At 28.9% G+C, this 8,360-nt stretch overlaps 1 long non-coding RNA gene across 3 annotated transcripts; it reads left to right on the top strand.

The window, feature by feature from the left end:
• The first annotated feature begins 259 nt into the window (after positions 1-259).
• LOC112736803 (uncharacterized) lies at positions 260-2,810 on the top strand. Of its 3 annotated transcripts, none has more exons than XR_003168832.2 (3): positions 260-1,251; positions 1,542-1,860; positions 2,213-2,810. It is a non-coding gene; the product is annotated as an uncharacterized lncRNA (long non-coding RNA). The 3 variants fall into 3 exon arrangements; XR_011870335.1 differs by having other exon boundaries at positions 260-1,860; positions 2,213-2,297; positions 2,476-2,810; XR_011870334.1 differs by having other exon boundaries at positions 260-1,860.
• The last annotated feature ends 5,550 nt before the right edge of the window (positions 2,811-8,360 follow it).

Genomic DNA, 8,360 nt, shown 5'->3' with positions numbered 1-8,360 from the left:
AATTATTTTTATAGAATAAAAAAATTATCTAAAATTCGGCTTCTCCATATTAAAATTTTTGGATCCGTCCTTTGAATATCTTTTTTTTCTAAACCAATCTTAAAAGTCTCAACTCAAGATAAAAAATTACAAAAAAATTTCTTATGAATCTAATAATCCCCTTTAATAATGCAATAAAAAAATATAGATTACATGGACTTAAATCCAACTAAGCACATTCAACATATTTTCCATTTTTTTAGTAACTACTACCCACCAACATTATAAACTGCAACAATTTTATGACTCACCAACCACATACATGCATATATTATATAAAGACACTTTATATTACTAAGTATCTATATCCTTTATATATATCATTTGATTCATGAACTCCATAATTATCCACCTAATACCTTTATTTAAAGCAACCTACTCCCATGGTCGGAACCATTTGTACTCCTTGTATACCACTTTCATATGTTAAAAAATATAGATTTTATTTTTTGTTTTGTTTCTGAAAAATCGTAATTCCCAGCTAATGTCATTTTTTCCTTCAATCCATTTAACAATATTTTTATAATTAACTATCATTTGCTATGGCACCAACTTTTTCTAACAAAAATTGAATTGTATCTACTAATTTTTTGAGTATAACCTTTCCAGTCTTGTTTGTTCTTATAACATCACCCCTAAAGTCTTTTATCTCTCCCCAGTTACTAATCAAATAATCTTCAACTACAAAATAATTAAACTATGTTGTCTCTATTTATACTTTTAGTTGTTTTGAGTTTTACGAGACTTTACTCGATAAAATTCATAGACTTGTCTTATAGTTTTTGTGGGGTAAAAAGAATGCAGTGGGTTAATTGAGAGATAATCAGCGACCAAAAATTTAAGGTAAATTGAATTTTGATTTAAAAGTGTTTAATTTGACCCTTTTTAAAAAATAGAACTAGAGATTGTAAATTAAGTAGCACTCACTTTCTTTAAAGTATACCAAAGTAAGTATTTTAGGTATTGTACATTTCTAAAGGCTGACATTGGAATAGGAGATTGGAGGAGTATGTTAGAAGGTAAGAAAACAATTGAACCCCATAAAAAATTATTGTCGCAAATCCCAAATCAAAAACTTATCTAGATTTTAATTTTAATTGTAGCAGATAGATAATGAAAACGCCAAATAATTCAACTTTTTAAACACAAATTGGCACAAACTATTCTTCAGATTTTAGACTCTATCTCGGATGAAGAAGACATACTTACCAGGTTAGAACTTGCAGTACTCAATCTTTTCGGCATATCCATGGGCTTACCAGCCCTTGTATCTTTCATTAGAGCAATTATCAGAGCAGTGTAAACAAGTGCTATTGTACTCTTTAACTTGGTAACTGAGATGCCAACTAAAGAATAAAAAATTTCTTTGAAAAATTTACAATGTTAACCAATGTACCCAAATATAATCAATCAGAATAATCAATTACTCATGGGATAATCTCTGCGAAGATAGTGATGATATTGACAATGGTGTTGATGATAATGATCATGATAAACTTCAGGAGGATAGAATATATTCAAACTATGAAGCAGAAAGTATTGGGGATTTTGCACCAGTTTTATTTCAACCCTCTACTTCCATTAAAGAGGAAGATGTTTCATTCTGTCCACCTACAATAAGGAGGGAGGTTTTGTGGTGCTTCACCGACAGAGAATATATTAAGAATGTTGTCAACAAACCTGCTTTACATGAATCATATACTGACGTAAATATGAGAGATTCATCTTGCATGTCTTGTGAGGAAACAGAACCCACCTCCACTAAGCAAAGCATCCACAGGAACCAATACCTAGCCATCCAAGATGCTTGTGATAAGACAAGTATGCTTGCATATAATGTTAGCTTGTAGGTCATTTATTAAAACTGTCTGCGTTTTCTTTTCTTTTGTTTTCGTTTCTTTTTTTTTTCTTTTTTTTTTTTAAAAAGAAAAGAAAAATAAGCAAGACTTTTGCATTTTACCTGTTATGATTATGAAAATAACTTTTCTATTATTTCTGCTAATTTGGCGATAGCATGTTGTTTTACTTTTACCATATTACTCCATTTTATAATATGTAATTTTCAATTTTTCATCCATTACTATTTAACACATTTGATCAGTGTTTGCATCCTGCTATGAAAATTGTGTTATTATGTAGTCAATCTTGATTTTCTCTTTTCTATTTCATACAGAAACGGAACTTTCCTCATCTGGGAATACAGAAAGTTCAACTGTCATTCAAGAAGTTAAAGAGCTGGTTCCAGCCCTTCCAGATAGGTATTTTTTTCGTCCCTCGTCCATGATGTATTGATGGCATTACTTTAAGTGTTGTCAATATACAATGTGATTTTATTCACCTAGACGATCCTCTTATTGGAAACTTCTAACAAGCCGAATTTGTATATTTCTTGTTAACTAATGTTATGTGAACTGCATTACCATGGAAAAACGGAAGATATTGATGAGCTGCTGTTTCAGACTAAAAAGCTTCTACTCAACAAAAGCATTCTGAAATGATTTTTCATTTGGATCAAGCTACTCGATAAGAGTTTGTCTAGTGTTTTCTACATATGGCCCTGCAATTAACTGCAAGCAGCATATTTTTCCTCTGTGACAATTAATTAGTAAATTTTCTGTTTTGGAATTGGGCTTGGAATGCCACTGAGAAGAGAAGTAATGTGCGAACACCTTCCCCTTTGAGTAGTCTTTATTTTGTTCATCCACCGTTAATTTATTTACTGGGTTAATAAAATAGATAGATACTGTATAAAATATATAATTAATTTAAAATTTAATATTATATAATTAAAAATTTATACATAATTTTTTTAAGTAAAATTATAAAAATACTCAATTTAAATTTATTTATTTGATTTTATATTTTATATTTTTATTCTTTTAAGTAGTTATTTTTATTTATTTATTTTTCTAGATTATATTTAAGTATTATAGTACAAATATAAAACTGTTAGATAAAATACAATTTTAAATATAATATTGCAATAATTGAAATTAACATTTAATTTTTTTATTTTATTTTTTATGATTCACAATAAGATTATGTATTTTTAATAATATTAGAATTAAATGATATTAAAAAATGTAAATAGTTGAAATGAAAAAGAAGTGATATATGGATGATATGATTAATGAATACAATTAGACTAAAAATAAAAAAAATTTAAAAACTTATAAAGGACATGATATATAATTAAAATTAAAATTTAATTTTTTTAATTTTGTTTTTGATGACTCATAATAATATTATGTATTTTCAACATATCATAACTAAATGATATTAAAAATATATAATTAAATTGTTGAAAGAAAAAAATTATATATAAATGATATAACTAATGAATACAATTAGATTAAAAATTAAAAAAAAAACCTAAAAAATTATAAAGATAGAGTTTTAGGAATTTATTACCTAATACATGTTTAGCAAACTGAAAATAGAGTTGTAGTCAATAACCAAATCCTTTCAATACTTGTGTCAAATATTAGTAAGAATGAAGAAAAAATATGTGAAAAGAAGAGATAAAGAAGAAATATGAAGTGAATATTGATTTATATGAAAAATATAAACAAGAATAAGTATGAAAGAAGATGCTAAATTATGTTTTATTACATAATTTATACATATTAAAGAGAAATAACATTAACATTGAAATTATCTAGTATCTTATATAAAATTAAGAGTAAGAGATTATAAAAAGTATAGAGTAACCTAAAGAAAAATAAATGATATAAGAATGAGAAAGAAAATGAAGAAGAATGCTAAGTTGTAATGCTATATAATAATCATAAGAAAGAGTGAGTATATTAAAAGAGGATGAATTATGTATATATCTAATAAAAAAAATTATATTAACATTAAAGACATATAGCATTCCATATAAGAGTAAAAAATAAGAGAATATAAAAATTATAGAATAACTTAAAGAAAAATAAATGTCATGAAAGTGAGAAGAAAAATGAAAACGAATCTTAAGTTATAATAATAAGGCACATGAGAAGTAGAGATAAAAGATTTAAAAGTAATTCAATTAGAAACAAAAGGATTAAAAAGTAATTCAATTAGATAAGTAGTAAGTAATTTAATTTTATTTTTTATGACTCACGATAATACTATGTATTTTCAATAATGTTACAACTAAATGATATTAAAAAAATGTAAATGGTTGAAAGAAAAAAGAAGTAATACATGGATGATATAATTAATGAGTACAATTAAACTAAAAATAAAAAAATTTAAAAAAATTATAAAGGACATGATATATAATTAAAATTAACATTCAATTTTTTAATTTTATTTTTCATGACTCACGATAGTACCATATATTTTAACATATTACAATTAAATGATATTAAAAAATATAAATTATTGAAAGAAAAAAAATAATATATGGATAAGATAACTAGTGAATATAATTATACAAAAAATTAAAAAAAAATGTAATGGTCTAGTATTTTAGGAATGTATTATTTAATACATATGTTTATCAAACTAAAAAAAAGAATCGTGGCTATCAACGGAATTCTTTAAATACTTGTGCAATAATGAAAAGAAAGTTCTAGTTAAAGAAGTAGCCTTGGATGTCTCTTTCTTTTTTAGATCAATCTTAAAAGTCTCGACTAAAGATAGAGAATTACAAAAGAGTTTTTTATCAATCTAATCCCCTTTAATAATGCCATAAAAAAATTTAGATTACATAGACTTATCTAACTAAGCACATTCAACATATTTTCCAACTTTTTAGTAACACCTACCCACCAACATTACAAACTACCACAATTTTATGACTCACCAGCCACATACATGCATATATTACATAAAATATCTCTATCCTTTATTGTAAATAAATGTATATATCATTTGATTCATGAACTCCTATGGTCGGAACCATTTGTCCTCCTTGTATATCACTTTCATATGTTGAAAAATGTGAATTTTATTTTTTGTTTGTTTCTCAAAAATCATAATTCCCAGCTAATGTCATTTTTCTTTCAATCCATTTTACAATATTTTGGTAATTAACTATCATCGGCTATAGCACCAACTTTTTCTAACAAAAATTGAATTGCATCTTTCAATTTTTGAAATATAATCTCTCTAGTCATGTTTGCTCTTGTAACATCACCCCTAGAGTACTTTATCTCTCCCCAGTTACTAGTTAAATAACCTTCAACTACAAAACAATTTAAATTCTGTTGTCTCTGTTTATATTCTTAGTTGTTTTGAGTTTTACCAAACTTTAATCGATGAAATTCATAGACTTGTCCTATAATTTTTGTGGGGTCAAAAAAGAATGAAAGAAAATGCAATAGGTTAATTGAGAGATAATCAGCAGACCAAAAGTTTAAGGTGGATTGAACTTTGATTTAAAAGTGTTTAATTTGACCTTCTTTAAAAAAAACAAAAAAAACTAGAGATTGAAACTAAGCAGCCCTCACTTTCTTCAAAGTATACCAAAGTATGTATTTTAGGTATTCTACATTCCTAGAGGTTGATATTGGAATAAATTCCTCTAAGAAATTGGAGAAGTTTGCTAAAAGGTAAGAAAACAATCATGTAAAGTCAACACATTAAAGACTCTTGGCTCAGACAATTTAACCCCATAAAAAATCATTGTTGCAAAGTCCAAATCAACAACTTAACTAGATTTTAGCTTTAATTGTAGCAGACAAATAGTGAAAACACAAAATAATTCAACTTTTTAATCATAAGTTGGCACAAACTATTCTTCAGATTCCAGACGCTATCTCGGACGAAGAAGACATTCTTACTAGATTAGAACTTGCAGTACTCAATCTTTTCGGCATATCCATTGTCTTATCGGCTCTTGTACTCTCATTAGAGTAGTGATTACTAGAGCAGTGTAAACAAATGCCTTTGTACTCTTTAATTTGGTAACTGAGATACCAACTAAAGAATAAAAAATTTCTATAGAAAATTTACAATGTTAACCGGATGTACCCAAATATAATCAATCAAAATAATCAATTACTCATGGGATAATCTCTGCAAAGAAAGTGATGATAGTGACAGTGGTGTTGATGATGATGATCATGATAAGCTTCAGGAGGATAGAATATATTCAAACTATGAAGCAGAAAGTATTGGGGATTTTGCACCAATTTTGTTTCAACCCTCTACTTCCATTAAAGAAGAAGATGTTTCATTTTGTCCACCTACAAGTGAGAGGTTTTGTGGTGCTTCACCCGACAGAGGAATATATTGAGAATGTTGTCAACAAACCTACTTTACATGAATTAGATACTGACGTAGATGAGAGATTCATTCTTGTGAGGAAACAGAACCCACCTCCACTAAGTAAAGCATCTACAGGAACCAATACCTATCCATCCAAGATGCTTGTGATAAAACAGGTATGCTTGCATATAATCTTGTAGGTCATTAATTTAAGGAGTTTGCCATAATTGAAGGCCTAGATAAAAAAGCAAACCAGAGATTATACCTCAGAAGTGATAATCCAATTGAAGATGTCCAAAGTATCAAAACTGTCTACTTTTTCTTTTCTTTTCTTTTCTTTTATTTTATTTTCTTTTAAAAAAAAAGAAAAATAAGCAAGACTTTTGCATTTTACCTGTTATGATGATGAAAATAACTTTTCTATTGTTTCCGTTAATTTGGCGATAGCATGTTATTTTACTTTTACCATATTACTCCATTTTATAATATGTAATTTTCAATTTTTCATCCACTACTATTTAACACATTTTCAATTCCTCATCTGGGAATACAAAAAGTTCAGCTGTCATTCAAGTAGTTAAAGAGCTGGTTCCAGCTCTTCTAGATAGGTTTTTGTTTTGTCCCTCGTCTATGATGTATTGATGGCATTACTTCGTGTTGTAAACAATGTGATTTTATTCACCTAGACGATCCTCTTATTGGAAACTGCTAATAAGCCGAATTTGTGTATTTCTTGTTAACTAATGTTATGTGAACTGCAGTGCCATGGGAAAACTGAAGATATTGATGAGCTGATATTGTTTCACAGACTAAAAGCTTTTACTCAACAAAAGCATTCTGAAATGGTTTCTCATTTGGATCAAGCTTTACTCAATAACTCAACTGTTGAGTTTGTTTAGCATGAGATTTACCACTTTGTCTAGTGTTTTCTACATATGGCCCGGCAATTAACTGCAAGCAGCATATTTTTCCTCCATGACAACTACTCAGTAAATTTTCTGTTTTGGATGGGCTTGGAATGCCACTGAGAAAGAGAAGTAATGTGCGAACACCTTCCCTTTTGAGTAGTCTTTCTTCATGCACCATTTAACTTATTTACTGGATTTACATTGTCCGTGCTGAGTTTGATGGTGTGGAGGGCAGCGAGGAGCGTGAAGCTCCTGATGAGGAGATTGGCGGAGGTGCGGAGAATTGTTTGAACAGCACAATGGAGGAAAATATTCCACCAAATGTAGTTAATGAGATCCACGCTAATTTGGACGGGAGTGGTAAGCAGCATGTTGGCATATGTAGATTTAGATTTAGAGGATGAGAATACAGTGGTAGAAGATGAAGAAACTATAAGAAACTTGGAAGATTTGGGGGACTTAGAGCAGGATGTAGACGGTGAAACTAATCAAGATGAGCACAATCAAGATGAGCACAGAGAAAGTTGGGATAAAGATACGACTGAAAATAGGACTGCTTGGGATCTGTCGGTCAAATTAGGAGCTGTTTTATATGACGAGGATGAGGACATTATGACTATTCTTCAAACTCAGAATGAAGTATTGGCACAAAAAAGAAGGCAAGTAAAACAGAAAGAGAAAGCAACAAGGAGCCGCCCCAAAAATCGGAATAAGGTATGTAATAAAATTTTTAAATAATTTTAGTTCGTAGAATATGAGGGGTTTAGGGGGTGTTTATTGAAAGTGAAAAATGGTAAAAATTTAAGCATAAAAATAATGTGAATATTTTAGGATTGATAGAGACAAAAAAAAAAAAAGTGATCATGTGATTATTAAGTTTGATGTAGTGCAATTTTGGGGTAATGATGCGGTGGGTTTGGAATTTGTGGGATCGGAAGGTGCTTCTGGAGGTTTATTAATAATGTGGGATGATATGATATTTATGTTGAGTAATTGTTACAAAGAGGAGATATAGTTGTGTATAGAAGGGGAATTGACAAACAATAACTTTCATTTGTACAGCGTATACAAGGGAAGAGAAGTTTGCTGTGTGGGAAGAATTGAGTTTTTTTATCGGGAATATGTCAAACTCCTCTTTGCTATATGGGTGTCTTCTATGAGATTGTGCAGTTGAAAGAAAGGAAAGGCGCTAGTGTGTTGAGAGCAATATAGAAC

Source organism: Arachis hypogaea, chromosome 13 (assembly GCF_003086295.3).
Source record: "Arachis hypogaea cultivar Tifrunner chromosome 13, arahy.Tifrunner.gnm2.J5K5, whole genome shotgun sequence".
Taxonomy (NCBI): domain Eukaryota; kingdom Viridiplantae; phylum Streptophyta; class Magnoliopsida; order Fabales; family Fabaceae; genus Arachis; species Arachis hypogaea.
Note: the sequence above shows the minus strand (reverse complement) of the source record. Positions and strands in the feature narration are given on the sequence as shown.